This window comes from Trachypithecus francoisi, unplaced genomic scaffold, assembly GCF_009764315.1.
Source record: "Trachypithecus francoisi isolate TF-2019V2 unplaced genomic scaffold, Tfra_2.0 Lachesis_group0, whole genome shotgun sequence".
Taxonomy (NCBI): domain Eukaryota; kingdom Metazoa; phylum Chordata; class Mammalia; order Primates; family Cercopithecidae; genus Trachypithecus; species Trachypithecus francoisi.
The window spans coordinates 9,385,917-9,398,648 of record NW_022681453.1 but is presented as its reverse complement, the minus strand read 5'-3'; the positions used below and the strand labels follow the sequence as shown (position 1 = coordinate 9,398,648).

At 37.1% G+C, this 12,732-nt stretch overlaps 1 protein-coding gene and 1 pseudogene across 1 annotated transcript in view; both read right to left on the bottom strand.

Annotated features, from left to right (window-relative positions):
* GPR149 (G protein-coupled receptor 149) overlaps positions 1-12,732 on the bottom strand; it is a 106,895-nt gene that overhangs the window by 18,207 nt on the left and 75,956 nt on the right. The window lies entirely within an intron of this gene.
* On the bottom strand, positions 1,648-3,537 carry LOC117079668 (annotated as a pseudogene).

Here is a 12,732-nt window from a genome sequence, read left to right as displayed (position 1 = left end):
ATATTTAGGTGCAAATCTTATGAAACATGTATAGGACTGATATACTGGAAACTACATGACACTTTAATTGACAATCTGAATAAATGAAGAGACATATTGTGCTCATGGACTGGAAGATTTGACAGTAAAGATATCTATTCTGTAGAAACTGATCTATACATTTAATATAATTCCTATCAAAATCCTAGCAATATATTTTTGCAGTTATAGACAACATCATTCTAAAATTAAAATGAAAAGGTACATGAACCAGAATAACTAAAATTATTTTGAAAAAATAAATACAGTTGATCTTTGGTATCTGTGGGGGATTGGTTCCAGGACCTCCTGTGGATAGCAAAAATCTTCAGATGCTCAAGTCCCTTATATAAAATAGCATAGTATTTGTATATAATCTGTGTACCTCCTCCCATATACTTTAAAATCATCTCTAGATTACTTATAATACCTAATATCATGTAAATGCTATGTCAATAGCTGTTTACTGTATTGTTCAGGGAATACTGACAAGAAAAAATGTCTGTATGTGTTTAGTTCAGGCACAATTTTGTATTTGAATATTTTTGATTCAAAGTTGGCTGAACTCGTATATAGGAACCCACAGATATGGAGAGTTGACTGTATAGTGGGAGGAATCAGGATATCTAATTTCAATATATCTACAATAATCAAAATAGTGTTGTTGCTAGAGGGATAGGGACATAAAAAAATGGAACAGAATAGAGAATCCAAATGTAGACTCACTCAAATATACCCAACTGCCTTTTTACAAAGGTACAAAAACAATTCAATGGAGGAAAGTTAGCCTTTTCAACTAACAGTGGTAGGGCAATTAGTCATCCACATGCAAAAAATAAAATAAAATAAGCTACAACTGTTTCGTAGTTTATTTAAAAATTAACTCAAAATGAATCGTAAACTTAAATGTAAAATGTAAAACTAAAATTTTTATTTGAAAAATATAGGAGCAAATCTTTGAGATCTAAGGCTAGGAAGGAGTTATTAGACTTGACACAAAAAGCATGATCCATAAAAGGATATTTGATAAACTGGATTTCATTAAATTAAAAACTTGTTTTGTGCAAATGCAAATTTTGATTCAGGGGGTCTATGGTTGAACCTAAGATTCTGCACTTACTAAAAGTTTTCAAATGATGCTGAAGCTGCTGGTGTAGGAACCACCCTCTGAATAGCAAAAGACAGACACTCTGGCTCCTTACAGTCCTAAAATTATAGGGATACATAATTTAATGGATAAATACATTTTGTTATTTTATAGGGTTCACAATTTGGAGAAGTAGAGGAGATAATTTCAGTTGAAGGAATAATAGAAACACCTCAAAACCCAACTTTATAGCTGCATAAAATGAAAAACAAAATCTTACCTTTTCAAATGTCTTTAATTATCTAATATTCTAATTTTTTTCTAAAAAGAGACAATAAAAGGTTTCTTAATTCAAAGGTATAACTGGATAAGTAGATTTGTTTACAACCATTCTTGTGAAATACTTTAAAAAAAAAATACGACCAACTTCTTTGAAAATAGCAGACACATACCTCAACTATCACGGGCTAATTTTTGGTGGATAATGTACATAACTAGGCAGAAATAGGCAAGCTGATATTGGCAGATTAACTATCAAATACTCAGTCAAAACTCCATTTGTGACCCTTACTTGTTGATCGATTTCTATTCCCACTTCCTCTTCTACCATCTTGTTAGCTTCCTGAGTGACTCCCTTGTCGACTCTGTCTACCTGACCGGCCACCAGATCGACCACCTGATCCCCCTGACCTACCCAACCAGCCACTTGACCAGTCAACTCCTCTGTCTGGGATTAGAGTTGTTTCCATCATAATATTCTTCAGTTTCAGGTAATTTGCCTGGTACTGAGAGTATCCAATTGGAATCATGCCACTCTGCCTGTAACCTTTCTGACTCAGTTGTAGAAACATCAAAGCAAACACCCATATTTCCTTTCAGGAGGCACATGCTGGTAATTCGAGACACTGCATTACTACTCAGCTTTCTGTTAAGTTCTTTCCAGGCACAGGGGATAGCCTGTATTTCCTCTAGGCTTTCCAGAGTCATGGTCTTCAGGAGCGATCAAAGATCGTGGTTCAAAGCTTGATGCACCAGAAATGTGGGCTAAAGTTGTAGCCAATGCATCCACTGACCCTTGCTCTGTCATCCAGGCTGGAGTGCAGTGGCCCGATCTCGGCTCAGTGCAAGCTCCGCCTCCTGGGTTCACGCCATTCTCCTGCCTTAGCCTTCTGAGTAGCTGGGACTACCGGCGCCCGCCACCACGCCTGGCTAATTTTTTGTATTTTTAGTAGAGACGGGGTTTCACCGTCTTAGCCAGGATGATCTCTATCTCCTGACCTCGTGGTCTGCCCACCTCGGCCTCCCAAAGTGCTGGGATTACAGGCATGAACCACCGCACCCGGCACCCCTTTCTCTTCTATCAGTCCCTGAGCTGATGGTCAGAAAAAATCAACATCAGCATAAGAAACGGAAGTCAGAAACCTGATGGTATCCATGCTTTTAGATTTAACCAAACCCATTGTAGAAGGAACACCTACACGTTTAAAAGTAATTGCTGCTTTTTGTTCCACATATCTTAGTTGACCTTTTTCTCTTGGTTAATGAAAACATATACAAATCCCTGTCCAGCTCTACCTGTCCATCCAGAGCGATGGATATAGGACTCAATATCCTGAGGAGGAGAATGTTGAATCACCAGGTCTACTTCAGGAATGTGCAAACTATGGGCAGCCACATTGGTTGCCACCAAAACTTTAAAACTATCTTCTCTGAAGTCTTTTCATGTAATTTCTCTTTGTGACTGTGCAATATCCGCATGTAAACACTGGGTATTCTGTTTTATATGTGGATTCATGACCATTTCAGTTACATTCTTCTTGTTCTCACAGAAAATAATAGCCCTCCCCTCAGACCCACTGTAGACTTGAAGGACACCTCCAATAACTGCTGGCCTCTGAGACCAATGACACTGAATGACCAAGCGTTCCACAGTACTTGCAGTCTTTTGAGTCATTTTTCCAACAAGGTCAACCTGTTCATATCTGGATTTCATGTAATTTTTTTTGCAACTTTGTGTACCCACTGTGGGCAAGTTGCAGAAAAAAGTAAAGTCTGAGGATTGTCTTCAGAATCAGTTTTATAGGATTCGTGAATCATATGTTCAACTTGCTCATCAAAACCTAAATCTAACATTTGATCCACTTCATCAAGCATAACATGGTGCAGTCTAGAAAGATCCAATCAGCCACTCTGCAGACGGTTTTTGATATGACCAGGGGTTCCAACCAAGATGTCAATACCATTTTGCATATGATTAATTGGGCTTTGATATAGTGTTCCACCATAAAAACACGCCACGCTGAGTTTCCTAGTTTTATCTTTGAAGTCTTTGGCTACTTGGTTTGCCAGTTCCCTAGTTGGGGCCGAAACAAGTACCTTTGGTGAGCAGCTTTTTAAAAATTGTTTCTTAATTTCTTTGGAGTCTTTCAATCAAAGGGATGGCAAAAAAAAAAAAAAAAGAAAAAAGAAAAGAAAAAAAATCTTTCCTGTTCCTGTCCATGCTCGAGCTATTAAATCTTTTCCTTCATATACAGGACAAGGTCTTAACTTGAATAGGAAAGAGATATGTTACCCCTTGACCTTTCAGAAACTTTATAGTCTTTCCAGAAATACAGAAATAAGAGAAGGCTCCTTCTTCCTGTTCACGTGTTAAGGTCTCCTCTAGTTTATTATCACTTGATTTATGAGTAGAACTATCTAATGATGATACTCGCTTTGATTTTTTTTCATATTCATCAATATTTCCATTTGGTAGATCTTCTCTTCTTATGAGATTTAGAGAATTCACCTGAAAGTCTATTGAATCCTTCTTCAGTATCACCATTTAGCTTTTCTTTCATTTTAGGTTTTTTTTTTTTTTTTCTTTTTTGGCCTTGGGAGCATCCAGGTCATCTGTAACACCATTTTCTCTTGTTTTTGATTTCTCATCCGAGTCTATAATGGTGCTTTGACTTCCCTCTGTCACTCCAGCACTGTGTAATGTGTTTTCAGTTTATCTTGTTTAAATCTTCATAACAACCCTATAAGGGAAGTACAGGTCTATAATCCCTTATCCAAAATTGCGATATCCATAGATCTCTTAGTGATAAGGTCAGAGGGGTAGATTCCGCTTCCTAAGGCTATACAAAATAAGTCTCATTCTTTTGTTGAATGTCAGCCTTCAAATACTGCCACCTTAGCCGCTTCAGCTGATTTCTTTTTTCCAGGTCAAATGTCTCCAGTAAAAATTTTTATCTGTGCGTTTTCCAGCAACTTGTGATCGTCTGAGTGTTTCAGGAATTTTTTCCTTTGCCCTCCTTTTTATTTTTGGAGGGCAGGGGGGTGGGAGGAGGAAAGATGCCACAACTCCTCTACAGGCTCCTTGAGGTTAGGGACCAGACCATTTCTTACTTAGTTTAAGCTCCTTGGTGCTCAGCAAAGAGTATAGTACAAATTAAGGTCAACAAATGCCTTTTGCCTCTCCTTCTGGCTCTCAGACTCCTCCGAGGGTATTTCTAGCTCCATAATGTCCCCCCCTGGTGTTTCCCAGGCATTACTGGTCACCACTGCCTCCCTCCGGGCACAGGGGCCTCAACCACCTGCAGTCAGCGACAGCGTAGAAGGAAGCCAGGCCTAATGCTTTATTCAAATGATACCGATATTGAAAATGATGAACCATTCTGATGAAAAATGATCAAGTTTCTGCATGAAACCTCATTTTACATTGATTTTATGGCCAAAACATAAGCTTCTGAAATCAATATATCATAATACTTAAGTTATTTATTTATTTATTTATTTATTTATTTATTTATTTATTTTGAGATGGAGTCTTACTCTGGCTCGAGGGCAGTGGTGCGATCTTGGCTCACTGCAATCTCCGCCTCCTGGGTTCAGGCGGTTCTCCTGCCTCAGCCTCCTGTGTAGCTGGGATTACAGGTGTGTGCCACCAGGCCGAGCTAATTTTTGTGTTTTCAGTAGAGACGGGGTTTCACCATACTGGTCAGGCTGGTCTCACTCCTGACGTTGTGATCCGCCTGCCTTGGGCTCCCAAAGTGCTGGAATTACAGGTGTGAGACACCATGACTCGCCACTTTATTTCTTATTATGGGAATTTGTATTCTCGTATTTTGAATTCATACTTTTTAGCCCTGTGTGAATCCGTGTGTACAATCATCACAGGCTACAAAAAATCCTTAGGGAATTTTGGATTTAAGTGTGTTGTTGCTCTTGGAATTACTAGACAGGGTTCTCCATTCTCAGTTCTAATAGAAATGAAATCTCTAGTTTTATCTCCTAAAATGGCATTTCAAATCAGATATGATGTGTATCCAAATTTATTTCCATATTTTATCCATTATTTCTGTTTTTCTAACAAAATAAAAGAGGATAAACTAGCTTGAAAGTAAGCATACACTGATTCTATTTTACAAGAAAATAAAATTTCATCAGGAATAAATGAATCCTAAGAAATGAAATAATTTTTTATATCTTAATGATAAGCAGTCATTCTATTGGATGTTAGAAATACCCTACAAAAATATTTGCAAGAAAAAAATTTCTCATACGTAATTAACCAGAATTAGGTCAGAAATGATATATTTTCATTTGTAAGACCGTTTAAAAGGATAAATACAATGTTTTTGTAAGATTGCTATACTCCAGAAAAGGTGTTAAAGTTTACATTGATGATATTCATGTAAGTAGGGAAGGCAAGAATACTTTTATCAAACATCATATTGTGGTACAAAGAGCATCAAACTAAAAAGCAAATTTACAGAGGCAAATACACTAGGCAGTGTCCTAGGGTAGAGGAAGCTAGCGACAGGGAATAAGAGTAAATGGGCACTTGGGACCTTACTGGTGTGATGAAAATGTTTTAAAACTGATTTGTGGTGATGTTTGTATAAGTTGGTAAACTTACTAGAAATCATTGACTTATTCACTTGAAGTGGATGACTTATGGGCTGTGTTAGTCCATTTTCACACTGCTATGAAGACATACTTGAGACTGGGTAATTTATAAAGAAAAGAGATTTAATTGACTCACAGTTCTGCATGGCATGGGATGCCTCAGGAAACTTACAATCATGGCAGAAGGTGAAACAGGCAACATCTCACATGGCAACAGGCAAGAGAAATGACTGAGAGCAAGGGAAATGCCAGATGCTTATAAAATTATCAGATCTTGTGGGAACTCACTCATTATCATAAGAACAGCATGGGGGAATCCACCCCCATGATTCAATTACCTCCACCTGGTCCCTCCCTTCACACATGGGGTTTATAATTCAAGGTGAGATTTGGGTGGGGACACATAATCAAACTATATCAAAGGCTATGTAACATATTCCTCAATTAAGTATTCTTAAGAAAAGAGCATTTTGGCCAAGCAAGGTGCCTCATGTCTCCAATCCCAGCACTTTGGGAGGTTGAGACAGGCAGATCACTTAAGGCCAGGAGTTCGAAACCAGCCTGGCCAATATGGAGAAACCTCATCTCTACAAAAATTACAAAAAAATTAGCCAGGTATGGTGGTATATACTTCTAATCCCAGCAATTTGGGAGGCTGAGGCATGAGAATGGTTTGAACCCTGGAGGCTGAGGTTGCAGTGAGCACCACTGCACTCCAGCCTGGGTGACAGAGCAAGACTTTGTCTCAAAGAAAAAAAAAAAAAAAAAAGCATTTTACTGACATTCAGGAGACCATGAAAGACAGCACTTGTTCTGCCACTAAATAGCTGTATGACCCTGTATGAACAAGTCGTGTATTCATTAAAGATCTTTGTTTCATTATCTATAAAGAATTGGGCTAAATAAACCCCAACATATCTCTTATCTCTTCCTATTCTAACATTCTGTGACTATTTTGGCAAAGTAACCTCAATGAAAGCACTATTTTTCCTTGAAAAATATCTAAGTATAAAATTTCTTCTGAAAAAAATTAAAATCACAAAACCTTCTTTAAAAACTTCCCCAAAGAAATTATAGATCCAAGACACTTCAAAAGAAACTTTATTTATCAATAAAGCATTGTTGTTGAGGGAATATTTGTATCCTTCCAAAACATATGAAATCTAAGCCACTATACAGCCTATAATGAAAATGTCTGAGGTGGGAAGATACAACAAGAAAGAAAAGAAAGCAGATTATAAACCAATGTTTCTGTGTTTCATAGACCTTTATGAACTAGAACAAAACCCATAAGGATGATTTAATGAATCGCATACACTTCTAATTTATATCCTCTCTCAATAGGAAACACTTATTAAGCTTGAATACAGGTAAGAGACCATGTAATATCCTGTAGATATGAGTATATACAGATATGTGCATGTCTTATATATTTGCGTGTGCATATTCATATATATAATGTATAGTTAACTCTTTTCTGGTGATAGAAAGAATACATTACTGCTTCATTTTGCTATTGAAATATATCTAAATAACATGCACCAAGAAGTGCCTTAGGTTATAGAAAATTAAGGATGACTTCTACATGACGATAATGTTAATAATTTTAACTCTTGTGAAAAAAATCATTTAACTCCATAGAGCCTATATGGATAGCATTATTCAAATCAATGGAATTTTCTTCTCAGTTTTTTTCATGCAAAATAAGGGACATTCTTTAGGAAATTCTGTGATACTTCTTATCTAGAAAATAATTTGATAAGTTTAATATTTATGCCTTAAAAACATAACATCTGGCATATTATACTCTGGTAGTTTGTATTCTTGTCAGTGAAGCTAAGCTGGGAATTAATTACATTTTCCCTAAGTCTCTTTCTTGTATCTCTCCAGATTGAAGTCGGCCAAGAAAGGAAGTTATATGCTATTTAGAAGGTGTAAAAAGCAATGGCCATAACCATTTGAAAATCTTCTCATAGGCAGAATCAGAGACAGACAGAAGAAGGGTACCAGACGAGGGCCAGCTCGTCATCACGCCTTTCTGCTCCACATTTAGCTTTTCTTGACTACTGTTATTGTTGACCAACAGAGCCTCCGATCCACCCCAGATGCTTGGCTATGGGCACACAGAGGTCGTGGTTATTCAGAGGCAACAACTTTTCATAGACCTCTCCACAGATTTCCCCTCTGTGGTCCTATTTTGTTGGCTAGACATACTTGGTTTCTCAAGGGGACTGAGTGGTGACTCTGTCTCTGATCCTCAAACTTCTCTTCAAGTCCTCTTCTCCAACTTTCTCCACAATTCCAAATGAAATATCTTATCCCACAACACCCATAGTGTTTTTGCTCCTTAGACTAAACCTTAGTAGATACAAATTCCTAATCAATGGAAGAGAAAACCTAACTAAAATAGTGAAGAAAAAATACGATGATTTTAATTAATTCAAAAACCCAAAAATATTTATGGATGAAGGTGGTGGAAGGTAGTCCAATCACAGAATCTCTCTTATCCAGTAAAATGAAGAAAGAGAACAGTCATAGATCCACTAGCAGCAACCAAATAAGGAAAGGGTCCAGTCTCACGCAAAAGCTTCTAAGAGTGGTGGCCACCAAACAGAAACAAAACATTCATCCACTTCTGTAAGCAGTTGCCCAGAAAGAAGACGAGTTGAAAAAAACCTGAGAATTCTGGCTATGAATGGATTCCATTTTGCCAAGAGATGGTTTAAAGTAATGATTCTCAAAATGAGGTCCGCAAGCAGTTTCAGGGGATCTGTGGTCAACATCCATCTTACAAACAGTTTCAGGGGGTCTGTATGGCCAAAACTACTTTAATGACTATATGAAGGTTTTATTTGTCATTTTCACCATGTTAACATTTTTACTAAAGGTGCTAAAGCAATGGTGGTTAAACTGCTGGCAGTTTAACAAGAAGCAAGGCAGTGGCACCACATTTTCTTGGTAGCCACTGTATACCTAATCACCGCACATATAAAGTAAAAAATAAACCAACAATTTCACTTAAGAATGTCCTTGATGAAGGTGTGTATTATGGCTATCCCCATTTTACAGATGAGAAAATTGAGATGCACAGATGTTAAGTATCTTTTTCAAGGTCAAACAGCCAATAAGTGGTAGAACTGGAATTCCAGTCTGGGCAGTATGGCACTAGAAAAAAAATAGACAATTCGATTTATTCATGCACTGTATTTTTATTGAGTACTTAATATGAGGCAGATTCTACTCCAGGGACTGGAGATACAAAATAATTATCCATCTGTCCACCCAAACATCCATTCATTGTTCTCTCTGCATATGTGCATAGAGACCTATGGTAATTTCTGGGTAGTATAATTTTAGGTTAGAAGCCTCTCTCTTCTTGGTAGGTTTTTGTACTGCTTGAATTTTACAAATAATGAGCAAATGCTATTTTTATTAAAAACAATAAAGTAATTATTCTTAAGACAAAACTGAACACAACTAATTTCTCTTTTGAAGAAAATACAAAGTAAAATTTCGAGTCTTAAACTTAAAGGAGTATGAAAAGACTTCCCTGTTCTTTCTTCCACTTTTAAGTATTCTTTCTCACCACTACTTATATAGTAACAGAATATAGTATGTGGAAAATTCTTTTCTAAAACTGATTTAGAAGACAAGGTCTCCAAAATCTTCTCATCCCACACAGAAGAGACTAAAGCAATTCTTTTTAAAATATATTATTACAAAGATTCTTTAGAAAAAATTAACTGAAAATTCTAGTGGTATTATTGAATCTCAAATAAAAAGAATGCTAATGATGAAGTTATACATAGAACATCACTCATATGCGCACTTTTCAGAAATTAGACACTTGCCTTCAGAGGAAATGAGTTCTGTGAAAGTGAAAATGGCATATTCAACTAGTCTTCTTATTCCTGGGGAGAGAATAGCATACACATTTTAACAATATCAGGAATACATAAAAGTATGTGTCCTAATAAAATCTACATGTTTCTTTGTAACCTGATTGATAGTGCTTTTTCAATTGATGGAATTACTAAGATATTTGCCTTTAAATTTTTTCTCAGTTTTGGTTTTAATTCACATTCACTGTTTATATAGTGGATAGGACAATCATATGCACTAATGTATATTTTAATTTTACAGGGTGAAAATTTGTGATACTCCAAAGCTTTTGTTTTCAAAACATTTGGACCAGTACGGGGTGCTTTTTTTCTTTTCTCTACCAAAACTTGTTAGGGTTTCAGAATAAATTGGCCATCCTAATGTGGAAGTCTAGGAATCTGGGTATCCAGCTTCTTAGAACCAATAATTCCCTTTATTACAAAAGTATTCGAGGAACATTAAATGCACTGATTGAGCCTATTTGTTCTTCCAGGATCCAGACCTCTAATCTTTATTCTTTAGACATGTTGTTTCCAAATGCCAGTCTTAGATTGGTGCTGAACTAACCACATACAAATACAAGCAGAGCTTATTGGAAAGATACATTTATAGTCTCTACTTTGAGAGATTTTGACTTAGTATTTTACAATTGGAAGCCAAAGTTTATATTTGTGAAGAGTTCTCCAGATGATTTTCATATATAGCCGGATTTGAGAACCACTTGACTTAGAATATCCTAAAAATGATGACAGAGCTGTGATGTCACATAGAAGCAAGCACTTTCTTGGTTAATTTACTGACACCCCAAAAAGGACATGGAGAAATATCTTGCTAGATTTCCATATTCTCTGTTTCCCAAGTTTTAGTCAGAATTACAACTAAAGAAGCCAATAAGCATTTGTATTAGCTGAAACACTTAAAAACTATTAAAATATCAGAACTTCAGGGGGAAGAAACATTTATCATGAAGCTAAAGAAGTTTGAGTTCCACAACCAATCACATGCATGGGCAACTCTGAATGCTGATTATTGTTGAAAGTGGCAGTGCCCTGAGTGAAGACTGGAAGCCAGGTTGCAATCAGAATACATTCTTTGTAAGTGTATCTGGGAAATGGCCTAAAGAGATCTCAGAAAAAATGTATCTGAATCTCCAAGGCACCAATGCACTTATTATTGTTTTTATTGCAAATAAATATTAATTTTTGTATCTAATTTTGTATTCATGATTTGCATATTTTTTCTTACAGTTGTCTTTCCCAAACAAACACTATTCAAGTCCTATATAACCTGGATCCACCCATGTATCAATGGTCAGTATTAAGGATTCAGTACAGAAATATCAGGGCTATTTAGAGATATTCCATTGGAAAAAGATTACACATGAGATCACTTGATAATACACATTAGCAGATATTCTTTGAAGAATCCTCTAAGATGAATTTGGGTAGAGGATGCAAAGGTCTTGTAGAAAGAAAGAGCATGACATATTCAAGGAAATAATAGGTTAGAAACTGAAGCAAATAGTTCAAGGGGAGGTTGAGGAGACATGAAACCACAGGAGTCAACCACTTAAGCCACATTAAGGAGTTTCAACCTTGTCCTTAAGGGGAAAGGAACTACCAAAGTGTTCTAAGCACAAAGTTGACAGGAGAAAAATTATATTTTTGCACATTTATTCTGGGCTGTGATGTGTAGATCAGAGGGTTATCTTAGTCCACTTTTGCTGCTGTAACAAAATACTACAAACTGAATAATTTACAAATTATTCAGTCTTGAATAATTGGTCTCCTGGTTCTGGAGGCTAGGAAGTTCAAGATCAAGATTCTAGCATTAGTGTCTGGTGAGGGGTGCTCTCTGCTTCCAAGATGCTGTCCCATTGCCGCAGCCTCCCGAGGGACAAACACTGTGTCCTTTCATAGCAAAAGTGACAGGCAAGAGGGTGCTCTCTTCAACCTTGAGCCCATTTATAAGGGTGCTAATCCTGATAGTGACAGGAGACAGACAAATTTCTTAGGCAGACAGGGACAATCCCCATTGTAACCCAACCTTCAAGCCAAGGACAGTCTAAAACCTGAAAATCAAACTGCCAATTCTGGATAGAGTTCATGATAGGAGTGAGAACTTCCATCCCTGTCTTGCCCACTCTCTCTTGATTGGTTCCTTCGAATGATGCCTTTTCAATCCAAAGGTACTTTTTCCAAGACCACTCATGGACAAATCAGCATGCATTCCCCTATTTTAAGCCCATAAAAACCCCAGACTCAGCCTCACAGCCGGCAACCCACTTTTGGGTCTCCCTCCCACTGAGAGCTTTCTTTCTGTGGCTCAATAAAAGTCTACACTGCCTTAGTCACTCTCCAGTGTTCATGCACCTTATTCCTCTTCGTTGTGGGACAAGAACCTGGAATTCACTGAAATGCAGGAATGGAAACCGTGCTGAGCGGTGGGCGGTGGGAATAAAAAATCTATAACTCTTTCTCCTTCTCACGAACAATAGGAGAGAAGAAGTGAAGCTGCTGGGCACAAAACTCCCTCCTACTCACCAAGGTATAGGAGTGAAGAGGCAAAGCCACTGGTGCCACTCCCTCCTGCTTGCTGAACTATTGGAGTAAAAAAGCTGCAACAGTCCCATTCATGAGGGCAGAATCCACAGGTTAAATCACCTTTCACAAGTCATACTTCTTAATACTATTGCATTGGGCATTAAGTTATAACATGAGTTTTGGAGAAGACATCTGATTTAAATCATAGCATTCCACTCTTGGATCCTCAAAATTCATGTTTTTTTCACATACAAAATACATCATTCCATCCCAATAGCCCCCAAAAGTCTTAACTTGTTTCAGAATCAA